Below are 16309 nucleotides of genomic sequence, written 5' to 3' on the forward strand. Positions count from 1 at the left end.
CCAGATTTTTCCAGCATCCATTTTGAATATGTTTTTAAGGAAATAACAAACTCTAACAGCTGTAAATGGGGAAGGGGGAGAGAGGAGGGAGTCGATTAAGTGAAATAACAATTAGTGGGTGCAAATCTGATCTGGCTGCATTTAAGCGACTTTTGGTTAGTGAGCACCACCCTTTGGTGGGAAGGGGAAATTTTATAATCAAAGCCTAGAGTCTTAAGTCAATTAGTTCCAGCTAAGGTTTACTTGGCAACATTGTCATGTATACTGGGAAAACAGGCAATGCTGCTTGAATCCATTTGATGACTGAAATGCCACTTTTGAAAGAAAGCCAGGCCTTGGATTTGCAATGGTCATTAAAATTGAAGGGTGAGACATATGATTAGATTTACATTGTTTTTATTCGTGGGTTAGATTTTTTTTTATAAAAAAAAAGATGCAAGTATTAACATAAACACAAAAAGGACGCAGAGTGAGAGTCTTGGTGGTAAGGTATCGGTAGTTGGAAAGAAACCCTTTTATTGCATTTGCTATAATCCACTATCTACTGTTTTTATTGCTTGTCAAGTTGTTGATATCCATATAAGGCATTCCCCCATGCATATCACAGCAAAAGGCAAGCATTGATTAAGGAACAATAATTTAAAGTGCCATTTTTCACAATCGGAGGGGATACAGCTTCCTATAAAGAATACACTTTATACAAATTCCATGGTTCTTCTTGCTTAGTATTATCACATAATTTATTTGCATGCCATATTTCCTCAAAGGCCAGCCGAAGATATGTTGGCAAGTCGGGTGAACTGCAAAACGGAGCCTGCTCTCAACCAGGGAAGAAGTTGAGAGTGAAGAGGAGGAAATAAATATCTACATCAGAATCTCCTGCCCCTGTGGTCTTCTAAGGTCTTCAAGGAAGAATTCACGGTACTCATCTCCCAGTTTATTCTCACAGCAACCTTGTGAGGTAGATTAGGAGGCAATAGTGTGACTGCACCAAGATCATCCAGGGAGCTTGTTTCTTGGGCCAATCATATAATGTCTTAGGGGAGCAGCTATATACATTTAGTTAGAAATAAATAAATAAATAACGGCTGAGTGGGAATTTGAACCCAAGTCTCTTCGCACTTAATCCAATCACTACACAGGTTAGCTAAGCTATACCCTGTTCTTGTTCAGTTATCTCAGTTTCATTCCTCTCTAAAAATCTATTTTCTTTATTCAGATTTCTCTGAAATCTATTTCTTTACTCTGCTAACAGGCAAAACCAAAAGACATAGCCAGCAGTGTGATACCACAGACCTTAGAATGCCTTTCTACATGATCCATGCAAGAGAGAGCTTATGTCCTAGATCTGTTTTAGTCAGTATTTTTATTAAGTACAGTATATATTTAAAACTTTTTAGGTTCTTTTTCGTGATCTGCAAAACAAACATAAGAAGATACCACAATAATCTCTCCCCCCCCTCCACCAACTTCCAAAAGGCTTCAGTTACCACATAATTTAGTTATTTAAAATTACAATTACTTTACTACATTTAATTAAGTCCTCAGGGAACATTATTGGCATTGTACAAAAAACGCATAGAAAACAAATTTATTTAGCATTTGGGTTTTTTGGAAATGAAAATGGTACTTTAAAACTATGGAAGGCTATTGAGAAGCACCATCACTGTGACTTGGCAGGTTTTCCATTTCTAGCTGTTACTAGGTGGCTTCAGATAACTTCATTCTGCCTTCTTGAAAACACCATCTAGTTATAGCATTGGATGATCAGAACATCAAATCTCCGTTTTTTGAAAAAGTGATTGCTTAACTTGTAAAACTGCAACCAACTTATATTTTAGTTATTAGAATTGAACTGCCTCTTCTTACACTCTATTGCAAACTCACATTTGCGCACCTTATTGAAGGAGATGCAACAAAATACTTATGCAGGGTTTCCACTACAGAGCTTGAATTTTACAGACCACCGAACAGTCAGAAACAGGGAGAGAAGAGATCGTCTTTGTCTGAACTGCTACTAGGTTTCTCTTTCTGGCTTCTGGCTTCTCTTTCTAGCACTACCATTGCCATCCACGGCGACATATTCCGCATTACTAAATAGCAAAAAACTGTAGGGCTTTTCACTTCTAATTTCACGCTATAATAAGATGCAGTAATTGTTTCACTGAGAGACCTGAAAGGGCTTCCTTTGTGAGGCCTATTTGATGGCCAGGTTACCACATTCCGGCATCAGGCATCTATGCTTCTCCGAGCTGGGATGGTGGTGGGAAAGAGAAAGCGTAAACAAGGAAAGCCATGCAAGGTTCTTAATAATGATCTTCCTCACTAAAGAAATTAGGCCTATTCTGTTCCCATTATACCAATATAAGTGAAGTACGGGTCAATTTGGGTTCTCCCTTGGGGCGCACAAATCAATTAGGCCCTAATTATGAGAGTCTACTGTGAACTATTTCAGCTAGTTGCATTTTAAACTCAACACTCCTTACTTTAAGGGTGGATATGGTTCTTGCTTAGAAGGATCAGGGTTAAAATCACAGCCCTTTACTAAGGTCGCTGACTCATGTTACTTCCATGGTTTGGCAGGCACTGCATAGCAGGTCTTTCAAGTGCTATGAAGGCAAGATCAAAAGCCACAGATCATGTCACTCCAACACTGGCCCTCCCAAAAACTGGAGCAATGCTGATATGGACCACGTTGTGAATTCTTTGGGTTTTCAAAATGACGTTTTCTGACATTTGCTGTGTAGGAAAGCAGTGTGGCTACTACCATACATCAGAGTGGTAATGGCAGAAAAGGGCTGAAGGTGAAGACGATTACAGTTCATATTAATACTGCTTTCCATCTGTTTTCCCACAACAACAACCCCTGAGATTCCTCAGAATATTATCGGGAGTTCATTTACTGGAAAAACATTTAAGCTGCCTTTTAAGAAAGGCCCTCACAAGGTGGTTCTCAAAGTTTCTTAATTTTTTTTATTCCAAAATTTAATAAAAAATAAAATAAAAATATTGTTGTTGTTTTTTAAAAAAGAAAAAAATATAATAATAACAACAATAATAAACCATCACCTCACATTAAGGATTCAATAATAAGCAGTATTTCTTAAATTAAACATCTAAATTAATATAAGCCATCAGTCATGGATGGTTTAGTTGAGATTTGTGGTGGGGCTGGACTAGATGGCTCTTGGGATCCCTTCAAACTCTGCAATTCTATGATTCTATGGCCAAATAGGTATTCACCTCTAATCGCTTCCTCTGGTGTTTGCTTTAAGACTACTGCTCAGGGGAGCCAACTTGAGCCCTCGGTTATGGGTGCACCACGACCACCCCAGAACCTGACTTCCAGTGGACTGGAAATCAGGTTCTGAAGCCTTGTGAGACCTTAGGGGCCCTGAAGTGTGGGTGCTGAGCACCCACAATAAAAAAAGTGGGTGTTCAGGCACCCATAGTTGGTGCCCCTCCTACTCTGCTTTGACTGGCCTTCCTTCCCTTCCTTTCCCTTCCCTGCCTTCTGGAACCTCTTCTAGTTCTCAGCCTGCCTCACCAAATTTTACCAGTTCTTAGGGATGCGGGGTGAAATCTTAATTCCAGCCAAGCTGACAAACTTCTATCATTCCTTAGGGCTTAGCATAATGTGCAAACCTGCCCATTGTCAATAGTATCAAGTACAGTGGACGCTCGGGTTGCGAACGTGATCCATGCGGGAGGCACGTTCGCAACCCACAGTGTTCACAACCCACAGCGCCGCGTCTGCACATGCGTGGGTCACAATTCAGCACTTCGGCGCATGCGCAAAGCGCGATTTAGCACTTCTGCGCATCTGCGAGTGCCGAAACCCAGAAGTAACCTGTTTCCATATTCAGCAACAGTCAATGAATATGTCAAAGGCATCTGTAGGCATTGACTAGCCTGCCTATCAGGTCCAGAGCTGTTTGTTTAATATTAGCCTGTAAGAAAAGCCATGCATTTGACTTTGGGCTTAGCATCGGGAATAAGTCCTACAATTAGCCTCACACACAAAAATCACAGAATCTTAACTCTAGTGGCCAATTAAAATTCACTAACCAAAAGCTTTTTGTAGACCGTGAAAGATTAAAAGGAGAGAGGGACAGAGCATCAATGCTTGCTGCAGTAAGACCAAGCTTGGAAAGTTACAGTAACAATGGCAACAGCTTTGAACCTGCTCTATAAACAGCCAAGTTTAAGCCTTGTCCAAACTTGGGCACCAAGTCTTTTTAACAAATATTTAGGGAGAAGAAACTGAATACACTAATAATTATTCAACAGTTAATGCTTATTCTCTATAGGCTCTTTTAAAACCTGTACATCTCCTTAAATATTCTACAACCCAGTGTATTTTTTATTTTTTTTAAATTAACAACAGCTCTTACCCATTATAGTTGGAAATAAGATTTGTCATAAAAAATACTCACATTAGAAAGCTAGAATTATCTAAATTGGAGTTACAATCCATAAGAATAATAGCTAAAAACATTTCAAAAGCCACTCAAAAGGATACCATGGAAGAGTTATGAGATATAATACCCATAACTAATTCTGTTACTGCTAACCCCAAAGAATTATGCTCAACTTTACAGGCTACAATGTTTGTACTTACTTATACAAACTGCCAAGTTTCAAAGACATTAGGACAAATTTATCACAGAGAAAAAACTAAGAGGCCAATATTTTTCCACACAGGAATACAAACAAAACTCTTAACTGTATGCTTCCACAATTACTTTGCTGGCCAATGCACAAATGAAAATATGCTAAGCATTAAAAGGGAGGGGAAATCTTATTTTCTTAAATATTAAGTTTATATTTATAGAAATAAGACTGTCCTCCCTTCTTTCAGGTTATAAACCTATCTTTTATAAAAGTAACAAGCAATCTCTCCTTAAAATGCAATATATCTATCAGATTATGGAACGCTTCCATTGCTCATATTTTTTCCTTCTAATTTAATAAATCTCTTTGCAGAATTAAGCTAATTTTCCAAAGTATCCATGCCATGTTGGCTATAAATGTCATTTCAAATGAAACCAAACTGTAACAAACATATTGTTATTTTCAGCATAGTGAATAGAATTTAAGGTGGGATTCCATGTACGGTATGTGTATCGTAGGGGGGGGGGGGTCATAGAATTGTGCAGAGGATCATAGAATCATAGAGTTGGAAGAGACCACAAGGGCCATCCAGTCCAACCCCCTGCCGAGCAGGAAACGCCATCAAAGCATTCTTGACATATGGCTGTCAAGCCTCTGCTTAAAGACCTCCAAAGAAGGAGACTCCACCACACTCCTTGGCAGCAAATTCCACTGCCGAACAGCTCTTACTGTCAGGAAGTTCTTCCTAATGTTTAGGTGGAATCTTCTTTCTTGTAGTTTGAATCCATTGCTCCGTGTCTGCTTCTCTGGAGCAGCAGAAAACAACCTTTCTCCCTCCTCTATATGGCATCCTATTATATATTTGAACATGGCTATCACATCACCCCTTAACCTTCTCTTCTCCAGGCTAAACATACCCGGCTCCCTAAGCCGTTCCTCATAAGGCATCGTTTCCAGGCCTTTGACCATTTTGATTGCCCTCTTCTGGACACGTTCCAGCTTGTCAGTATCCTTCTTGAACTGTGGTGCCCAGAACTAGACACAGTCCTCCAGGTGAGGTCTGACCAGAGCAGAATACAGTGGTACTATTACTTCCCTTGATCTAGATGCTATACTCCTATTGATACAACCCAGAATTGCATTGGCTTTTTTAGCTTTGTGGTCTACCAAGACTCCTAGATCCCCTTCACATGTACTGCTCTCAAGCCAGGTGTCTCCCATCCTGTATTTGCGCCTTTCATTTTTTTTGCCCAAGTGTAGTACCTTACAATTCTCCTTGTTAAAATTCATCTTGTTTGCTTTGGCCCAGTTGTCTAAACTGTTAAGGTCATTTTGAAGTGTGATCCTGTCCTCTGGGGTATTAGCCACCCCTCCCAATTTGGTGTCATCTGCAAACTTGCTCAGGATGCCCTCAAGCCCATCATCCAAGTCATTGATAAAGATGGTTACAGGTAGGTAGCCGTGTTGGTCTGGATCGAAGTAAAATAAAAAAATTCCTTCAGTAGCACCTTAAAGACCAACTAAGTTTTTATTTTGGTATGAGCTTTCGTGGTCTGAAGAAGTGTGCATGCACACGAAAGCTCATACCAAAATAAAAACTTAGTTGGTCTTTAAGGTGCTACTGAAGGAATTGATAAAGATGTTGAATAAGACTGGGCCCAAGACAGAACCCTGTGGCACCCCACTAGTCACTACTCTCTGGGATGAGGAGGAGCCATTGATGAGCACCCTTTGGGTTCGGTCAGTAAGCCAGTTACAAATCCACTGAATGGTAGCATTGTCTAGCCCACATTTTACCAGCTTCTTTACAAGAATATCATGGGGCACCTTGTCAAAGGCCTTGCTCAAATCAAGATAGGCTACATCCACAGCGTTCCCTTCATCTACCAGGCTTGTAATTCTGTCAAAAAATGAGATCAGATTAGTCTGACATGACTTATTTTTCAGGAACCCATGCTGACTTTTAGTGATCACAGTGTTTCTTTCTAGGTGCTCACAGACTGTTTGCTTAATGATCTGCTCTAGAATCTTTCCTGGTATTGATGTCAGGCTGACTGGGCGGTAATTGTTTGGGTCCTCTCTTTTCCCCTTTTTGAAAATAGGGACAACATTTGCCCTCCTCCAGTCTGCTGGAACTTCGCCTGTTCTCCAGGAATTTTCAAAGATTATTGCCAGTGGTTCTGAAATCACCTCTGCCAGTTCTTTTAATACTCTTGGATGTGGTTCATCTGGCCCTGGAGACTTGAATACATCTAAACTAGCCAAGTATTCTTGTACTACCTCCTTCCTTATTCTGGGCTGTGTTTCCCCTGCTGAATGATCGGCTCCATATTCTTCAGGTCGGGCATTGTTTTCTTTTTTGGAGAAGACTGAGGCAAAGAAGGCGTTGAGGAGATCTGCCCTTTCTCTATCCCCTGTTCACATTTCACCATCTTCTCCTCTAAGTGACCCCACTGTTTCCTTGTTCTTCCAGTCTAATATTTCAGAAGCTCTATCGTCTCTAATGTTCCATTCAAAAGCACAACCTTTCCTAGATATTGCTGGAGATATATGCTCTGCAGAGTAACTTTCAAGCTTCTTCATTTTAATGATTTAGACCAGTGGCCCCCAAACCCCACCCCACCCCTGCCATGCACCACTTTAAAAATTCTAAGGGGTTTGGCTGACCGTGGCCTATCATAGCAATTGTCGTGGGCATTCTATGATTGTTTTAATTTTGATTTTATTGCTTCTTTTATTTCTTATTTTATTGGGGGCAAATCAATATATTTAATGTGATTGGGGTGCCATCTCCCATTTTCAGTAACAAATCTATGGATATGCCACAGACCATATGAATGAACCTTGCGGCCACAGTTTGGGAACCCCCTGGTTTAAACATTTCCACCCAGTTTTTTAAAACAGTTATCCAACTGAAAAGAGGTTTTTCCATTTACTGTAAGCATTGGCTGCCCACAAGTGGTAAATAAAATGTTGCTTGCAAAGCCATGCTTTTAACCAGGCCAGATTAAAACCCTGTATTTAATACATTTTTCAAATAATGTGCAAAAAGCCTAAAACTGTAAACAGATGGTACACATCATGCATACGGAGCCAAAACAAACCACATCCTCAATGACCATGTGACTTTTTCATTTATGTTGATGACGGTCCCTATATCATGAGCTCGGGATCAGTTGCAGCAATTTCGTTAAAATAGAAATATAGGCAGAGTTCACATGTACTGCTAAGTGAAAAACCAAGGCTCTTGGTTCACAGCTCAAGCTTTCTATGGAGTGGTACAAACCATGCGGCCTGGCTGACATGCTAAGCCAAACTATAATTTAGCTCACAGCACAGCACACAGGAGGAAGAAGAGGGGGAGGAGGAGTTTGGATTTGATATCCCGCTTTATCACTACCCTGAGGAGTCTTCTCAAAGCAGCTAACAATCTCCTTTTTCCCATTCCTCTCCCACAGCAAACACTCTGTGAGGTGAGTGAGACTGAGAGTCTTCAAAGAAGTGTGATAAGCCCAAGGTCACCCAGCAGCTGCATGTGGAGGAGCAGGGAATCAAACCCAGTTCACCAGATTATGAGTCCACTGCTCTTAACCACTACACCACACTGGCTCTCACACCACACAGGAGGAAAGCAGCTGCAATATGTTCTCCAGGAGCACATGGGATCATGGGATCACATAGTCTGGTGTAGCATTACATGCTAACAGTTTCAGTGAATAACAAGTCACAAAGAACTGGAGAGAAGGGGTTGAATCCAAAGACCCTTCTGCATGGATATTTTCACTGAACACTAAACTAACCAGCTTCTCTCCAACTGTCTTCTCCTCAGAAGCCACTCTGTTAAGACTCCAAATCACTGGACCAGATTTTGGAAATCATGTGGATCCAGATGGTTCTGCCACAGCTTCCATGCAAATGGAAAGTAATTTTCACTTGGATCTTCACAACCTGAATCTATCAATACTCTGGAGCAGGGAGGGGTGGATCCAAAATTTCCCACCCCATTTCTCTCTTGCTGTTCCTCTTTCAAAATGTTCTGAAAGAAAGAATGAAGGATAACAACAGAAAGAATTAGAGGAACCGCCGGAAGTGATGATGAAATGCAGGAGAAGTTGAGATGATCAGAGCCCTCCAAACTTGAAGCATGGGAAGTCCCCAAAAATTATAATTTGGCAGAATATTTGGACTATTTGATATGTATATGTATAATATTTAATGTGATTTGATTGGATTGTTAAAGTGGAAAATTTAATAAAGATGATTTATTTTTTTAAAAAAACCAAAATGTTCTGACATGGTTCTAATCATCTAGATTTAGATAATCTGAATCTAAATCCCACCCCATATTATTTATTTTACTTCTTATTAGCATGAAAATGCTGGAATATGATAGACCATGTATAAGCATGCATGTGAAGGAAAAGCAAAGCACATTTTGAGCCACCAGGGTAACGATTGTACCAAAAACATAAGACTACAGAGGAAGCAAACATTTTGTAACAGAACATCTGAAGATGCCTTTTTCCCTAGACACAAGATTCTACAGAGAGACCAAATTCACAAGTGACATGCAAGCTCATAGAAACAAGCTGGGGTCCCATCTCTAACTGGAAGAGCATGGTGCATGCTCTGAAGAGACAGTAACAACTGTACAGCAACAAAGTTGTTACTTGCCTGGCTGAGCTGTGCCTGTGGCAGATACTGTTGTTGCCAGCTACTGTAATAGATTTATCAGTCTCCTCAAAGTAGTTACAGGATGGCCTGTGTAACAGCAGCCCACTTATTTGCATAAGAATAAAGAAAGAAAGCTCCTTTACTTCTCTTTGCACAAGGAAATTATTTCTAGGCACAATTGCATACAAGCTAGTTGATTAGCTAAGCACTGTTCGAGCTACAGTGAAAACAGAATCTACAGTAATTTCTGTCTCAATCCACAGCGCATACTTTTCATGTGCATATATACATTTTATAACAAACTGGTGAAGTAAAAACAGGCTTCACAATCTGCAGTAGTTAGCTGCTTACACAGATTCAAATTAGCATTCCCTGCCTGCGTTTCACAAACAACAGCCTTTCAAGCTGCAAATAATTTGTAATTCAAAAAAGGTCTATGGTCAATAGACTGAGCATGTGAAACATGTTTTTCACTTAAGAAATCCAAGGCCTGTTGAACACACAAAGTATTAGTTTTCATGTTCTTTCAGCTACTGAAAAACTATTAAAATAGCTGTACAATCAGCAAGAAGTTAGGGATTAATCTCAAGCAGTAAATTCACGTGTGTCAATTACGGTAGATGGTATCACTTTTGCTTAAGTTATCTCCAAATATCTACTGAATATCTTGTGGTTCTTGACATTAAAAAAAATACACAGGGATGTTATATGTACATCAAATCATAAATTTGTTGTTTTAAACAATCACAATTTAAGATACAACTAAATGTAATGTAGCTGGAATCCAACACAATACAGACCGCATTCACAATACAGGGTTAGTTTCACTAGGTATAATACCTTTAGCACTTCTGTCTGGACTTTTACACTGCAGCGCCTTGTTGTGTTATGGAACTGTGGCTTTTTTATCAATATACTGATATGATGCACTAAATTTTCAATAATAATAATAATAATAATAATAATAATAATAATGTCCTGCTTCATTTTCCGGAGCTCCTCGGTAAACCAGGGGGCCCAGTTTCGGCGGGGTTGCAGAGGGCGCTTAGGTGCGATCTGATTGATGGCCGTCGAGAGCCAGTCAAGGCCTTTTGGAATCAATCAGGATCCATCAGTCTCCGCAGGCGAGCCCAGATAGGCTCACCACCTGTCACAGATGGGTGTTGGCTACTCCCAAGTAAGCACTCCACACCTACTCTGGATTTTCAGAGTTTTATTGTGCATGCTATATACAGTGGTGAGGTGTCTCAAATCATGTCTGCTCTTCATGGGGCAGAAGCCTGCAATGGCGTCTCGCAGGCTCTGACCCCCCTTTTAAGACTGGGTATCCAAATGCCCCTCCTCCTGGCTCTACGGTTACTCCGTGGTCCCAAACTAGGCTCCTGAGGTGCCGTTCTACCTTCCCCCTCCTTTCCAGCCCCTGCTGAAGCTAGCTCCTCCCCTGCTTCCCTGCTACCAACCTGGAGCTGAGCCTCCAGGACTCTGCAGAGCCCTGGACCCGTCTTTACCACTTCCTGTTTCTGGTTTTCCCTCCCAGACTTGCTGCTCTCACTGCTGCTCTCCCAGCTTGTGGAAGTAAGCAGAGTGGGCTGCTCTCTGCAAGCCCTCTCTCTTAAACCACCCAAGCAGGGGAGGGGTGAGAAGTCAGTCTTGGCTTTCAGAGTTTAGTGATCAGACCATGGCACTTCCACAAGGGATGGCATGATCACATCTATGCCTGCACCAAAGAACAGATCCTGCGTGTGGCCTGCTTGATGTGTGGGACCCAAAACAAACTAGGAGAGCCCTAATGTCTCTATAGAAGACACCAGGTCCAGAGCCCATAAGGAGGGGGTGGCATCAGCATGGATGCTGAAGTCCCCCAAAACCAGTAGGTTAGGGAATTCCAAAGCCCAGCCTGCCACCACCTCCAGCAGGCCTGATAGGGTGGCTGCCAGTTGCTGGATTCTTCTAGTCGCCTAACATATATAACACAACCCTATTCATGTTTACATGGAACTCATTATATTAAATTGACCTGATTACATGTAAGTTTGCATGATTGTAGAACATACAAAAGTTTACCCAGAAGTAAGCTTACTTCAATGAGGTTTACAATGTAACTGGACTTAGTTGAAACTGAAAGGAGTTAGAAATTTCCTGTATCTGCTCTGTTCTTATTTCAGAGAGACAATTAAACTCCTCTTTAGCATATTGACATATTAGTCCAGGTAGGTGTGCTTACAACCTTAAATCAAACAACAGTAGCCAAATATTGGATTCTGAATTTCAAAGCCTTTTGTTAAAAAATGCAATGGAATCAATATTAGTGGAACAAAATTCTACTCTGCAGAAATGTTAGAATAAATTCAATTTAAAACCATAAATTATTATGCATGCAGAATTTAAATGGCACTTGGCCTATGCACTCCACTGTGGGATTGTAAATTTAACCTCCGGCATTTGTTAACAAGTGGATCTTTCATATAGCATAACTGTGGCTCCCAAAAGAATGTACGAAAACTACTACTGACTGCTCTAGAATTAAAAATGGTCACGGTACATAAAACAGAGATTTATCAAAAAGTTGTCATGCTTTGAGCTATACGCTTCATTCCTGCTTAAGAAATCTTCCACTATTAATGTCCCCTGCCCCACTTTCACAGGTGTACAGGTCTTCAATGAACGATGGAATCATAGAACCGTAGAGTTGAAAGGAACCCCAAGGGTGGGTCAACCCACATGTCAATCACATGAAGTCATCATCACTCGACTTCACTGTCAAGGGCTTGAGAAGTGCAGCACAAGGGATGTTGCCAACCATATGCTCAGCACTTTGGAAAGTTCTCTTCTAAGTATGAAGATTAAATCCAATTAAACATACAGTCATACCTCGGGTTACATCCGCTGAGGGTTGCATTTTTCTAGGTTGCGAATGCAGCAGACCTGGAAGTGTTTACTTCCGGGTTTCGCCGCGTGCACATGCGCAGAAGCATTCTGCGCGCTTTGCGCATGCATGAAAGCGCCGCTCGGGTTGCAGACTTCTTTGGGGTCCGAATGACACCCCGGAACGGATTGGGCCCGCAACCTGAGGTACCACTGTATTAGGTTAGCTCTATATGGGAATGCAATGTCAATGTATTTGCACTAAAGATAGATGGTTCATATTATAACACTATAAGGTATCTTTTCAGGCTGCAGCCCAATGCTAGAACAAATGGAAAAGGAGAACGTGTTCTTCCAGGAAAAAAAGACTACTTCCTGAAAAGCTGGAAAGACACTGCCAGAGTATGAAGTCTTCACTACAAACATTGCTAAGGTGGACAGAACAGATGTCTGACTCATAAGGCAGCGACCTACGTTCCTTTAAAAAGGCTGAGGTCCATTTTTACATGACACACATACTGAAACATGTGTGCCCAAACAGTCCTCCCCAGAAAGCATTAGGACAGAGGCAGGCAACCTAAGGTCCCTGGGCCGGATGCAGCCCAATCGCCTTCTCAATCTGGCCTGTGGGTGGTCCGGGAATCAGCATGTTTTTACATGAGTAGAATGTGTCCTTTTATTTAAAATGCATCTCTGGGTTATTTGTGGGGCCTGCCTGGTGTTTTTACATGAGTAGAATGTGTGCTTTTATTTAAAATGCATCTCTGGGTTATTTGTGGGGCCTGCCTGGTGTTTTTACATGAGTAGAATGTGTGCTTTTATTTAAAATGCATCTCTGGGTTATTTGTTGGGCATAGGAATTCGTTCATTATTTTTCTTCAAAATATAGTCCGGCCCACCACATGGTCTGAGGGATGGTGGACTGGCCCGTGGCTGAAAAAGGTTGCTGACCCTGCATTAGGAGAAGCAATACTGTATTCACATGTATGCATTTTCCATACATACACTCACACCCCAGAGATCACAATACCCACAGACCTATAGGGCAGGTAGCAAATGGTCAGCCATGGCTTCAGGACAATTTAGCTTGTATAACAGGCATCCCCAAACTGTGGCCCTCCAGATGTTTTGGCCTACAACTCCCATGATCCCTAGCTAACAGGACCAGTGGTTGGGGAAGATGGGAATTGTAGTCCAAAACATCTGGAGGGCTGAAGTTTGGGGGTGCCTGTTGTATAACAAGGAGTGTTATAACAGTGGCTACAATAACTAAGAAATGGCCTATTAAAAAGATTATTAAAGTAATGTCAAAAGAGGAAGGGAAGAGGTAAGAACTAAGATTCATGACATTGTGTTCCAGTTTTTCAGAGTGTGCTCCAATTCAGCCTCTTTAAAACTCCCCCTTTCAACATCTTTTGTTGACCTCTGCTGTATATTTACAATCACAGATACATTAATCCCCTATTGCCCCATGCAATGTCCTAGTTATTAACTTCAGTATATCAGGAATAAAAGCAGTACACAACACTAGAGACATATTATCTGCTGTATATGTGACTTTTCAACAAGCACATGTAGCAAAACACATTTTTTTCAAACTATATTAGGTAGGAGGCTGCATTTTCACATCTGTTTGCCTACTGGCCAACTGTACAGGGGGCCTCTCCAGTCACTGATGCTGACAACTGATGAACAAGTTGCACAAAAAAACAAAATTCATTTTCTACTGACAAAGCCCTTTTGGAGGATCAAGAAGACACAGCCAATATCTTCCCTCCCCACTGTTCTAGACCCATAGAGCTGCTTTGCTTATTACAACAAAGCAGGAATGAAAGTGGGAGACCAAGTTAAAACTTTAATATCACAAATCTGGGTGCTTTCACTAGGAATGGGGGACAAATTTTATTTTATTTGCATTTCAATGAGAAACTACAGTACCTAATTTGTACCTTTAGAACCAATACACGAACTAAAACACATTGATCTTTTAAAACTGGCATTTTCCTGGATTTTGCAGTGCAGTTTTCCAGGCAAGTAATGCGCTCGAAAATGTAATGCTTTGCTAGTACATGCATTTTATGCACACTTTAACCCACAGTTAACATACAAAAATGCATTATATTATGGAAATTGCTTTGCACAAATTATATAAAGTCAAAATTGCATACAAAAATGTATATATTCTATTGGGGAAAATTTGCACTAAAATCCCTAGTTTTTTAGTTTTTTTTAAAAAAATCACAAACTGATGTGGAAATATGAAGAACTAAATTTAAGATTGTAAAACAAGAAACCCAAATAGACAGATTCACATCATCCAAGCTAGCTTGAAGCTAATTTATGCACAGCAAAGCCAACACAGCTTAGAGAAACTTATACCAGCATTAAGCATCTTTTGGAATTGTAAGAGTCATACAAACTTCTGCTTGGCACTAATATTTGGAAAAATAAACAATAAGCCACCCACCAGAAAGAAAAATCTATTCTAATGCTCTTCTGCTGGCTGCACATTTCCTGTTATTCATGGAATAGTATATCCAATTTCCATTCTTAGAAAATTTGTGTCCAAAATTTATCAGTTGCCGGAAAGCTTCCAAGTCCCATTCCAAATTTTAAAAAGCAAAATCCAGATTTGCACCACAGGGATTTTAGCAAAGAAAACATAAGCATTTTCTCTATCACTTGGCTGCCATCTTGCTATGTGTTTTGAGCACAGGGGAGGAAAAGAATTAAGAAAAAGGTAGATGGAATAACTTGTGTTTTCATTAAAAACAACAACACACACATACACACACCCCAAAGCATCATAACACCAGAGACAGCTGAGAGAACCATTACTAATATGCCTGGTGACATGTGCTACCATAACATTTTTTAACTATCACTGTCATAAAAATTTGGGGGGGGGCACCAAGCCATAAAGAGTTAAGGGGTAGTTGAAGGTGGGAAATTGAACATTTAGAAATACAAATGAAGAGGGGACATGTAGGAAATCAGTGGGGTGTGAGGGAGTGGCAGTGGTGTGGGCAGTATCACTGCCACTCACCAGGACACGGCACATGGAGGTTGGGGGAGTTCTAGTTTGGTGGCTTTCCAGTGTGGTGGGAGAGCCAGTGTGGTGTAGTGGTTAAGAGCAGTAGACTCGTAATCTGGGGAACCAGGTTCGCGTCTCCGCTCCTCCACATACAGCTGCTGGGTGACCTTGGGCTAGTCACACTTCTATGAAGTCTCTCAGCCCCACTCACCTCACAGAGTGTTTGTTGAGGGGCAGGAAGGGAAAGGAGAATGTTAGCCGCTTTGAGACTCCTTTGGGTAGTGATAAAGCGGGATATCAAATCCAAACTCTTCTTCTTCTTCTTCCCCACAAGTGTGCACATACCTGCAGACCAACCACTGCTGCCAACCATAGCTCCCCTGGCTTTGCTTCTGCCTCACCCCATCCCTGGTTGGGTAAATAGCAACAGTGCCACCTGCCTCACAAACTTCTGCTGATGGAAACTGCCACTCCTTGATCTTCCTTAGCAGTAGCCAAGCTTGCTTCTAGTGCAATGCTAGAATCAAAAATCAAACACCTCTCATTCTCACTAGGAAACTTCCACAAGACTTTTCAACCTTCCTGATGCTGAATCCAAGCTATGATGTTCCCTCATAGAGAAGTCTTTCAACAACTTCTCTGAGGTGAGAACCAGTTTCAATTTTCCCAGTTCTTCCTCCTACTTGATGAACTTCCTCTCCACCTTAGAACTCTACTTTGCCTTAGCTGTTTATTAGGCAGATCTTGCACCTTACACAAACATGTAAAGCCAGAGCACAGACTCTTTATAACAGGGGTAGGCAACCTAAGGCCCATGGGCCGGATGCGGCCCAATCCCCTTCTCAATCCGGCCCATGGACGGTAAGGAAATCAGTGTGTTTTTACATGAGTAGAATGTGTCCTTTTATTTAAAATGCATCTATGGGGCCTGCCTGGTGTTTTTAAATGAGTAGAATTTGTGTTTTTATTTAAAATGCATCTCTGGGTTATCTGTGGGGCATAGGAATGTGTTCTTTTTAAATATATATATATATATAGTCCAGCGCACCACATGGTCTGAGGGACGTGGACAGGCCCATGGCTGAAAAAGGTTGCTGACCCCTGCTTTATAACATAGGTGCA

At 41.1% G+C, this 16309-nt stretch overlaps 1 protein-coding gene across 2 annotated transcripts in view; it reads right to left on the bottom strand.

The window, feature by feature from the left end:
* Positions 1-16309, bottom strand: part of ANOS1 (anosmin 1) — a 140193-nt gene that overhangs the window by 42851 nt on the left and 81033 nt on the right. The gene's annotated exons all lie outside the window — the stretch shown is intronic.

Source organism: Zootoca vivipara, chromosome 4, assembly GCF_963506605.1.
Source record: "Zootoca vivipara chromosome 4, rZooViv1.1, whole genome shotgun sequence".
NCBI lineage: Eukaryota > Metazoa > Chordata > Lepidosauria > Squamata > Lacertidae > Zootoca > Zootoca vivipara.